At 31.6% G+C, this 11,979-nt stretch overlaps 1 non-coding gene across 1 annotated transcript; it reads right to left on the bottom strand.

The window, feature by feature from the left end:
• Window positions 1-4,115: 4,115 nt before the first annotated feature.
• Window positions 4,116-4,222, bottom strand: LOC141669491 (small nucleolar RNA R71). Its single transcript, XR_012553772.1, has one exon. It is a non-coding gene; the product is annotated as a small nucleolar RNA R71 (small nucleolar RNA).
• Between the last annotated feature and the right edge of the window lie 7,757 nt (window positions 4,223-11,979).

Here is an 11,979-nt window from a genome sequence, read left to right as displayed (position 1 = left end):
AATGTAATAGTTATAATCAGATACAATCGGGTTATCTGGCAATTCCAAGTCGGAATAGTATTTTAATTAATTTAAAAAATAATTGTATAATATTTATTATCCTGGTTGTTAGTTGCAATCTTCTCTCATAATTTGGGCCTATTTGGCAACCACTAAGTAAGTAGCTTATTGGCTTATAAGTCTGTAAGTACTTATCGATGAGTGTTTATCGACCCAACTTATAAATCGAATTTACAACTTATAAGTTGATAAGTTGAATGTTAGCAATGGCGTATTTTTTCTCAATTAATTTTTTGCTTTTTTATTAACTTCAGTTTTTAAATTTATGTTTTTAAATGTTTTTTAATTCAAAATTCACGAATTAAGATAATTGTATTTAAAAATTATTTATTTTAGGTCATTTAAATGAAAAAAATATAACTTATAAGTAAAATTCTCCAAACACTTATTTAACTTATATATATTCATCTACTTATCACTTATAAGTCATTTTTTCATTTAAAGTCATAAGTTACTTATTTTAAAATTTCCCAAACGGGCACTTTATCATGCATAGATCCTTGTAACTTTTTTGGGGCTTATTTTATTGATATTATTGTAATTTAGCTATTATAAAGGTGTCGTGAGTCCTTATTCCTAACCCCGAGTTTGAGGGTGTCACAGTCCAAGTATCAAATTATTATTAAAGTGGCCCAGAATTAATAATTAGTTGTATTACATGCTCATGTTTATTGAGTTATGTTTAATTAACAATTACATGTTAGACATGATTATATTTATTGTTTGAACCAACATCTATTTATCAGCGAAAGTTGGACGTAGGTGGTTGTGATTTATCCAATAAGTACATGAACTTCTCCATGAAAATAGTTAGAACGGATTAGTAGAAAGTTAGGATTCTGTGTTTAATATCTCTAAATTGTATGATACCATGAAAATAGACTTAATTGTATTTTAGAGAAGCCATTATACTCGAGAGAGGTTATTGGTATTTAATAGGGCACATCTTTTCTCTTGAGTAGTATATGATTGGTTGGGATGACAAATCATAATTTTATTAATTCATGCTAGTATAATTGTATTAATTCATGCTAGTGGGGATACTTAACTTTGAATATTTTTTAGTTATTTGATTAATACAACGTATTTGCTTTAGTATAATTTTAGATAAATTATCTCACAATTTTTATTGCGTAATACTTGCCTAGTTAAATCGGGTTCAAGAATTACTAGTGATACCTTTCTATGTGATATCGACTCTGACTTACCCTACTACATTTTTAGAAGGTTTTGTTAGGTATTATTATTTGATAGGTAGCGACAACCTTGTCATTATAAAAATCGGTAATCTGAATAAACCAGTTAAGATATTGATTTAGGATTAATTGAAAAATCGGGGATTAATTACAGAAAAAATCAGATATATTTATATTTTGAAATATATTTAATTTTGATATTCTTATTTTAATTTGTAAATTAATAAATATTTATCATATTATACAATTTATAATTATTTAAATTTAATTAAAAATCTATATTATGTATAATAATTAATTTACAATATATCAATTAAGAATAATACATAAGAATTAATTAGATTTCAAAAATTGAATTGGTCTTGTGCCCTACAGAGAATTAATCGATGAAATTAGGGATCTTAAGAAACATGTCTTGAATTAATAAGAACTTGTGAAACTTGATGAAAGAATTATGTAATTATTTCAGAATTAACATGAGATTAGTTACAACGTGACAAAGTAATCAAGGTAATGGTTTATTTTTTCATTCAGTTTCAGATTTTGGGTTCGATTTTTGCTCGAATTCGAAATTTATCAGAACAAATATTAAAAAAAGGTATATAAGTCTAATTAATAAAAAAAATGAGATTAGTTAGGATTAAAAAATATATTAAAAAATATACCAAGTTTAAATATTTATAGATTTTCTCCGTCTTTGGAATTACATGATTGTCGATTCTAAATATGCTATTTCTTTTTACAAAGTATTCAATTCTTTTAATATATGATAAATATGTTTTATTAGTTATTACCTAATAATGAGGGACAGTGGCTTTTTGATAAGTGGATTTTATATCTACTTGGAACGCTTCATTTCAGACTTAAATTGGTGTTTTGGAATCAAGTATCTGGTATGTTTGATGTGTTTTTATGTTTTTGCATTGCAAGCATTAGTTGGAGGAAGAAAGAAGCTTTTCAAGGAATTATGCTAAAAAGAGATCATAATTGGAAGTCTAGGTCATTCTCATGTTAAAGAGAATCTCGTTATCTTTGCGTGGGCAGTAGAATCGTCAAATTCCGATAAAAAGAGCTCAAGTTATGGCCAAAAGAAGAATAGCAAAAAATAATCCAGAAAACCCGCGTGCCCGCGCCCTATTTCTACCGAAAACATGCGCGCCTGCGCGACCCATTTTGCCTCAGAATCCTGAGTTAAGTAGAAATTGAAGATTTGGAGAGTATAGGTCCATTCGGGGTCCATCCCGGGCCTATATTAACCAATAAAAAGTCGTTTTTAATAATAAGGAGCGAAGGGAAAACAATACGAAGACCTGGAGAGCACGAGATGGCTACGGAGAAGAAGACTTTTATATTCTTTAATATAGTTGATACTTTGATGCTTGTTTTCGATTTATCTTTGAACCCTAGTACTCTTATATTTTTTATTATCATATTTTCATTGGAACCCATGGTGACGATGAGTTCGATTATGAACTAATCATTGCCATGGAGTTCTAACGGATTTATCTATGGATTTTAATAGTTAATTGTTTTATAATCTTTAGTGTGTGGTGATTTATGATTTCCTAGTTTGGTTGTGCTTATTCGTCTTTGATGCATATCTAACATCTAAGATTGTTTGTTAATCTCTATTGAGGCGACAGTGAATATAGAGGTTTAGAACTTTCCATGCTAGTATAGGTTTATGTATGAATTAACATGCATAATTCGTGGGTAATTTTAACCATCTTATTCACCCTATGTAATCAAGATACATACTTGCTCTTCAACCGTTATATTTTCAAATCTTATCGACATATAGGGTCTAAGCATAATTGGTGTCTGCTATCTTCTATCTTAATTGTGGATGCTTAGTAGTAGGGTATACGTACAACGAAAGTTGGCGTATACTAATTTAGTGTTATCTGATTAGTTGTCATCACCATCACATGCTAAGGTTAAAGACATAGACTTTGAATGAAGTATTTAATGAAGTTAGAATACCATGTTTATTCTCATATAAGTAAATCACTTTTAATTCTCTTATTTAATGTTTGATAGTATAATTTCTTAGTTAATCAAAATTCAATTTCTTATCATCTTAGCTGTGAACGATAATCATACATTGTTGCATAAGTGCATAATCTGAACTTAACCTAAACAAGTCTCTATGGCAACGAACTCGACTTAAATCTTATACTACTTGTGATCACGTACGCTTGCGTGTATTTTCAATTGTGTTTTAGTGCGAACAAGTTTTTGGCGCCGCTGCTGGGGACTCGGTATTAATTTTAGTTTATGTGCTTGACATTAGTGGTCGTTAAAGTTCACTGACTCAGATTCTTTTACTTTCACGGTTTACTTGTTTGAGTTTTAGGTACTCGACAGACCGTGTATGCGAACACGTTCTCAATCTCTTAAGGAAACCATTGAAGAAGTGGAAGAATAAGTTCTTGAAGAAGTTGATAAAGTTGAAGAAGAAAGTGAAGAAGAAGTAATCATTACAATGGGAGATCCAGCAGCAGCAACGAAAGCGTTGAAAGAGTATTATCAACCAAAGACCATGGACATTCAATCGAGCATTGTTCGGCCTTCCATCGCGGCTAATACCTTCGAGATCAAGCCTGGCACAATCTAGATGGTCCAGAACTTGGTTCAGTTTGGGGGTGCTCCAACGAAAGAACCTAACATGCATATTAGGGACTTCATTGAGATCTGTGACACTTTCAAGTTCAAAAATGTCTCTGAAGATGCTGTGAAATTGAGGTTTTTCCCATTCTCTCTAAGGGATAAGGCTAAGGGCTGGTTACACTCTCTACCAGCTGGTTCGATTGCTACTTGGGAAGATCTTGCTCAAAAGTTTCTCACTAAATTCTTCCCTATGGCAGGAATGCTCTTACTCAATTTGCGCAGCAATCAGGGGAATCTCTATGTGAAGTTTGGGAGCGTTGTAAGGAGATGCTGAGAAAGTGTCCGCGTCATGGAATGCCCGACTGGATGGTGATAAATTGCTTTTATAATGGGTTGGGAGCACAGTCGAGACCTATTATCGATGCAGCATCAGGTGGAGCTCTATGGGCTAAAAGCTATGAGGAAGCTTATGAGCTGATCGAGATGATGGCTACGAATGAATATCAGAACCCAACCCAAAGAATGCCACAGGGCAAGGTAGCAAGAATTCTAGAGGTGGATACAGCTACGACTATCATTGCTCAACTAAAGGCGTTGTCTATGAAGATCGATTCTTTGACCAACTCTGGAGTTCATCAGAGGATAAGTATTTGTGAGCTCTGTACAGGTTCACATGCAAAGGAGTAATGCGCTATATCTAGTGAATCAGCTCAGTTTATGGGCAACTTTCAGAGATAGCAGCAACCAGTTCCAGACACTTATCATCCTGACAACCGTAATCATCCTAACTTCAGCTGGAACAACAATCAGAATGCGATGCAATAGCCTTATCAGCAATTTGGAGCCAAGCAATTTAACCCTCCTGGTTTTCAACAACAATATGCACCAAGACAACAACTCCAACTTCAACAACAACCGAATGGAATTTTCGGTCAATCTTCTAATGAAAAATCTCAATTGGAGGAGTTGAGGCTAATGTGCAAAAGCCAAGCGGTTTCAATCAAAACTCTGGAGAATCAAATAGGGCAAATTGCTAACGCCTTATTGCATCGACCACCAGGAACGCTCCTAGTGATACAGAAGCCAATCTAGGCTAGAGGGAAGTTAAAGAATAGGTGAACGCAATCACCTTGACGTCTAGAAAGGTCGCAAACCCTCAAAATCATCAAGATGAAGATTCTAAATAAAAATTCCATAATGCAGGCACGCCCGTGCCCATATCAAGCGCGCCCGTGCCCTTGCCAATTTTAAAAAGTGAAATAATTGCTGATTCAATTGTGAAAAAGGGTGGCGAAGCGGAAATAAAAACACTACTCCTGAGCAGAATACATAGGAGAAACAAGGTTATCCGCCTCCCCCATTTCCTAAAAGGCTTCAAAAGTATAAGTTCGACAAGCAATTTGCCAAATTTTTGGAGGTTTTCAAGAAGCTGTATATCAACATACCTTTTGCGGAAGCTCTAGAACAGATGCCGAGCTATGCTAAGTTCATGAAGGGTATTCTATCTCGGAAGCTAAAACTTGAGGAGTTGGAAACCGTTGCTCTAACGGAAGAGTTCAGTGCTGTGCTGCAACAGAAATTGCCTCCGAAGCTTAAAGATCCTAGAAACTTCACTATTCCTTGCACTATTGGAAACTTTTCTTTCGATAAGTGTTTATATGACTTGGGAGCTAGCATCAATCTGATGCCCTTATCTGTCTTCAAGAAACTTGGTTTGCCTGAGCCAAAACTGACAAACATATCCTTATACTTGGCCGATCGGACCATCACTTATCCATGACGTATAATGGAGGATGTCTTGGTCAAGGTGGACAAACTCATCTTCCCTGCTGATTTTGTAATTCTGGATTTCGAGGAAGATGAGAAGATTCCCATCATCTTGGGAAGACCATTCTTGGCTACAGTCCAAACTATGATCGATGTGCAAAAGGGAGAGCTTACGATGAAGGTTCAAGATCAGAAGGTCACTTTTAATGTGTTCAAGGCAATAAAGTTACCCATAGATAAAGAGGAGTGCTTTAAAGTAGAGCGGGTCGACTCTGTCGTGAATTTGGAGCTTGAGCAATTGCCAAAATCAGATATTTTAGAAAGATCCTTAAAAGGGAATCAGTTATTGAAGATGAAGAAGGAGCAAAACAATTGTAGGTTTTGAATGCACCTCCGTGGAAGAGGAAGTTGGATATGCCATTCGATTTTCTTGGGTTAGTAGAGCTGAAAATTTCTCAGGATCGTCTCGAGCCGTCTATTGAAGAAGCTCCCACACTTGGGCTCAAACCGCTTCCAGATCATTTGATTTATACATTTTTAGGTGCACCCCCTGACAAAGGGGTTGGAATATATCTATGATAATCTAAAGGGTGACCTACCGATTCCTCCCGTGCTTACAGAGGGTCCCTCTCGTGCACCATAGACAGTTGATAGATTTGGTCTTGGTGATGCGCAGTATAGAAGGTTGATTCGGCTTATTGAGGCCATGCATGACATCCATCGACATTTTGCTGAAGATTTGACACACGCTCTCGGTACGGTTTTCCGAGACACTGGTGTCAAGGTTTATTGGCCGCCTGATCCTCCACCCGAAGAGGGTGATCCTCCCGCTAACTAGGTATGCCTTTTATCCTTATTATTACCTTCCATGAGGAAATTGAAAATTTTAAGTTTGAGGGTGATAATGTAAGGATTAGTAGTTTGTGTATATCCATATAGATTCATATTGCATGTTTAGTGTAGTTCATTCATATTTTTGCATGATTGTTCATATAATTATTTTCATTTTTTTTGCATATTTGTTCGTGTTTGTATGTGAGTCTATTTAGTTGCATTCGCATGCATATAACATGATCCCTTAGGTTGAGCTGTTCTGATTGGTAGATTGATGTTAATTGGAGTGTAGTGATGTCAAATAGAGGGATGTTTAAGTCCTAATGAATTGATTTTCATGTTAGAAACAAAAAATTTCACAAAGTCTTATAGGATTGCTTTTGAGTTAGATCATGATCATATTTGTTTATTTGTTGAGATTTAATCACTTGTTTATATCTAGAATTTTTGGTATTCTCTTAATGGCAAAAGAACACTAAATTTTAATCTGGAGAAAAGCTAGAATTTCATTGCTATTTGTGAATAAGGTTAGGCGTCAAATGGCTAGTAGCCAGCTCATATTTTTATGAGTATTATAGGGTTGAATGAGTCGGAGCGAAACGCACTCATTCAGAAATTGAAAAAGAAAATAGAAAAAAAAGAAAAAAAGAAAAAATATGTGTTGATGCAGAATTGACCACGAGTGAGCTCTTTAATACTCGAGTTATTAAGTTCTAGGGGACTTTGTGTATAGTGACCTAAGGCGTGTATAGTCTAGGATCCGCTAACCTAACGCTCGCTAAATGGGTATTATTGTATAAGTCTTTTGGGACCTCATTCATTGCACGGTCAAATAAGCATTGTTGTGATGTGTTCAACAATAGAGTGAATCCTTGTATAACTTTATTAAAAATGAGGTGTTGTGAGTCATTATGTGTTTAATGTCTATTCTATTTATAAACTTGTGATTGTTTTGATGAAAGATAGGATATGGTTATTGATCTAGTATCAGGAGTATATCTATTAAGCATCGCACACACGCACGTTTCTGATTTATAAGTTGGTTCATGGGATTTATTCGAACTCTGTTTTAAGTCATTGCATTCTTGGAGTCATTCGCTTATTGGTTGGTTATGGTTATTCTGAGGGGATCATTGTATTGTCATTTAGCTGCATTTTCACGTAGTTACATTCATGCATTAGTTTATTTTGTAGTTTTGAGTCTGTTTATGCTTGAGGACAAGCATCGATTCAAGTTTGGGGGTATGATAAGTGGATTTTATATCCACTTGGAACGCTTTATTTCAGGCTTAAATTGGTATTTTGGACTCAAGTATCTGGTATGTTTGATGTGTTTTTGTGTTTTTGCATTGCACGCATTAGTTGAAGGAAGAAAGAAGTTTTTCAAGGAATTATGCTGAAAAGAGATCATAATTGGAAGTCTAGGCTATTCTTAAGTTAAATATAATCTCGTTACCTTCGCGTGGGCAGTTGAATCGTCACATTCCGATGAACAGAGCTCAAGTTATGGCCAAAAGAAGAATAGCAGAAAAAAATCCTGAAAACCCGCGCGCCCGCGCCCAAACCCGCGCTCCCGCGCGGCCCTTTTTGCCCTAGAAACCTCATTTTAGTAGAAATTAAAGATTTGGAGAGTTCAGGTCCATTCGGGTTCCATCCGAGGCCTATATAAACCAATATAAAGTTGTTTTTAATAATGGGCGAAGGGAGAGAAATACGAAGACCTTGAGAGCCCGAGACGGCTACGGAGAAGAAGACTTTTGTATTCTCCAATATAGTTAATACTTTGATGCTTATTTTTGATTTGTCTTTGAACCCTAGTACTCTTATATTGTTTATTATCATGTTTTCATTGGAAAAGATTGTGATGATGAGTTCGATTATGAACTAATCGTTGTCATGAGGTTCTAACGGATTTATCTATGAATTTCAATAGTTAATTATTTTATAATCTTTAGTGTGTGGTGATTTATGATTTCCTAGTTTGGTTGTGCTTATTCGTCTTTGATGCGTAGCTAACATCTAAGATTGTTTATTAATCTCAATTGAAACGATAGTGAATATAGAGGTTTAGAATTTGCCATGATAGCATAGGTTTATGTATGAATTGACATGCATAATTCGCGGGTAATTTTAACCATCTTATTCACCCAATGTAATCAAGATAGATAACTTGCTCTTCAACCGTTATGTTTTAAAATCTTATAGACAAATAGGGTCTAAGCATAATTGATATCTGATATCTTCTATCTTAATTGTGGATGCTTAGTAGTAGGGTATACGTACAACGAAAGTTGGCGTATAGTAATTTAGTGTTATTTGATTAGTTGTCATCTCCATCACATGCTGAAGTATTTAATGAATTTAGAATCCCATATTTTTTCTCATATAAGTAAATCACTTTTAATTCTCTTAGTTAATGTTTGATAGTATAATTTCTTAGTTAATCAAAATTCAGTTTCTTATTGTCTTAGCTGTGAACGATAATCATACATTGTTGCATAAGTGCATAATCTGAACTTAACCTAAATCGGTCTCTGTGGGAACGAACTCGACTTAAATCTTATACTACTTGTGATCACATACGTGTGTGTATTTTCGCGTGTGTTTTAGTGCAAACACTTTTTCTCTTTATATTATTAAATATTACTAACATATAATCAGTGTGATGCACAGCTGTTTTAAAAAATTATTATTTTATTTTATTTATTTCAATACTTTATTAATTAAATTTATTTGCGCCTGAATAACTGTACTTTTATGATTTAGGGTTATTTTAAATATATAAATATAATAGACATGGAAGAAAATCCATAATTCTATAAATCCGGTATATTAACCAAATTCAACTAATTATATATACTTTGTTTATATATTTATTTTAGTTTGGGTTGAATATTATTTTATTTTAACCTGAATGAGTAATATACATTATTTTATTTTTTTCCGATATCATTATATCGATCATCGAATTATTTTTTAATTTAATTTTGTTTTAGTCGGTTCATTATTATAATTTTTGTACGGGAGTAATATTTAATATTTTGTTTTAGAGCCATACAGCAAATCCAATTAACTATTTATACTTCTTTTAGTCTGGATAATAATATAATTTTGTTTAATCCGAGATTAATATTGTATATTATTTTTCTTTTATTTTGGGACCATAATACGTAAAAATGATTTATCTTTAGATTTTAATTTTCTTTTAGATCGGTTTAACAGTATAATATCTTTTTGTCCGGGTGAATAACATATATTATTTTGATTTGATCTGAGTTCATTTTACATATTTAATTTTATTTATATTTGTATAAACATATTGTGAATATTAATCTATTATTGAAAGTGTTTTATGTTAAATATAATTTCAAATGTAGAGGATGACCAAAATATAGATGATTAAACGACTACCCCACATAAACTTCAATATTCCGACTTTAATATTATTTTAAATAATATAGATATTATATACATAGAAGAAAACCCATAATTATATAAACCATTTTTATAAACCAAATTCAAATAATTGTATTTGTTTTTTAAATTTTATTTTAATCAGGGTTGCAATCAGCGCGTGTACCAAAAAAATACGATTGTACCAAAACTTTTAATGTAATATTATAAAAAATTTAAAAAAATCTAACTTAAAATAAATTCTTAAATTTCTTTATTTAAAATTTTTAAATGATATAATTTCATGATAAATATATTAATAAACATATATGTTCTTAATTGTTTTTATAAGAGGTGCTAAAAACGAACATATTATTGACCGAACAAAATTAATACTTCTACGTGTGCATACAAAAAATATTAATGCTTTAATTAAAAGTTAAATTTTAGTTCAGATCAATAATATATGGTTTATACTTAGTCTGATATTAATTTTAATTATCCCCGATCAATAATTTAAGTTATTTTGTTTTAATGCGAGCCTCATTATGCGGTACAAATCCAGTTAATTATTTTTAGTTTGATTTAAGTTTTTATCGCAAACCAATATGATAATTCTTTTAATCCGGATAATTAGTATATATGATTTTATTATAGTTCGTCGGAGTATATTTTGAATTTAATTTTGTTTAAGTTTGGAGGAATTATATAATATTTTTTTATCCGGATGAATATTATATATTATTTTATTTTAACTCGGTATTACTAGTATAATAAATTTAGTCAGATTAATAATATTCATTATTTTTCCTTTAACCGAGACGCATTATATTAACCAAATATAACTAATTATATTTAGTTTACTTTAAATTTAATTTTGCCGAGATGAATGGTATTTTTTTAATATTAGCTCGAATGAAATTGTAAATTATTTCATTTAATCTTGAGGCCATTTATACCGATTAATTTTTTTTTTAATAGTATATATAATAATATTGTATTTATAATATCTATATAATAAATATTATATTATGTAGTTTATAGTTTAATTAAATAATAATAAATTTGTCGTTATAATAATAATTATTTTAGAATTTAATTAAATACAAACTATATTGACGAAAAAGTTGACTTTAATATCAATTATAATAATATAGAGTTCGATATGAATTAGAATTTAAACTGGTTGAAAAAATTGATATTAATATCAATTAGAATAATATAAAATTTGATCAAATTAGAATTTAAACTAATAGGCAGAAATTCGACTTCAATATGCCAACCAAATTTTTAATATTTCATCTATATAATTATTATTATATGGTATAAATAATTAACTTTTTTTGGTTAAATAGCCTTTTTCCACTTTATTACGGATATGTATAGATCACAATCGTCTGGAGTCTGGACCATGCTTTCCTAAAAACACAAGAGTGAGGTGTTAAAAATGATGTACTCTTCCAACATATTGTACAATTAAATGATTGTTTTATAATATTTTTATTTTTGTACATTTTGCATCATATAAGATGAAATGCAAATGTAACAAAGAAAATTATACTCCCTCCGTATACATCTACTAGCACGTATTTCGATATTTAAGTATAGTTTTATAATATTTTTTAAATTTTTTAAAATAAAAGTTTAAACATTAAATTTGTATTTAGGAAAAAAAATTTAAAAAATATTATTAAGTTATACTTTAAAGAAATATTAAAAAACGTGTCAAAAATTAATAAATAAAATTTAATGGGATTGAGAGAGTAATATTTTAGCATTAATTGAAGTATTGAAATCATGCTCTGATGGTCAATGCATAAATTTTTAACGTACAATTAAACAGACAGAGGAGTTAAAAGCTTGCAATGGTTAAGAAGGTGCTTTGCTGCACACCAAAGATGACAGAACAGTACTTTCTTTCTTCTAATTTTTTTAGTATTTGTTAGTAAAAGAAGACAGAATACTTAAAAGTTAAAAGAAGAAACAAAAGAATTGATTTGGGAAGGGTCGCAAGAACAACACACAAGGGCATCAATTGAGACCTTTATTTTGGGACAAGGGTCAAGCAAGCTACCCATCTGCATGCATAAATATGCAATGGACCCTTGTGACCATACCA

This window comes from Apium graveolens, chromosome 6 (assembly GCF_009905375.1).
Source record: "Apium graveolens cultivar Ventura chromosome 6, ASM990537v1, whole genome shotgun sequence".
Lineage (NCBI taxonomy): Eukaryota > Viridiplantae > Streptophyta > Magnoliopsida > Apiales > Apiaceae > Apium > Apium graveolens.
Note: the sequence above shows the minus strand (reverse complement) of the source record. Positions and strands in the feature narration are given on the sequence as shown.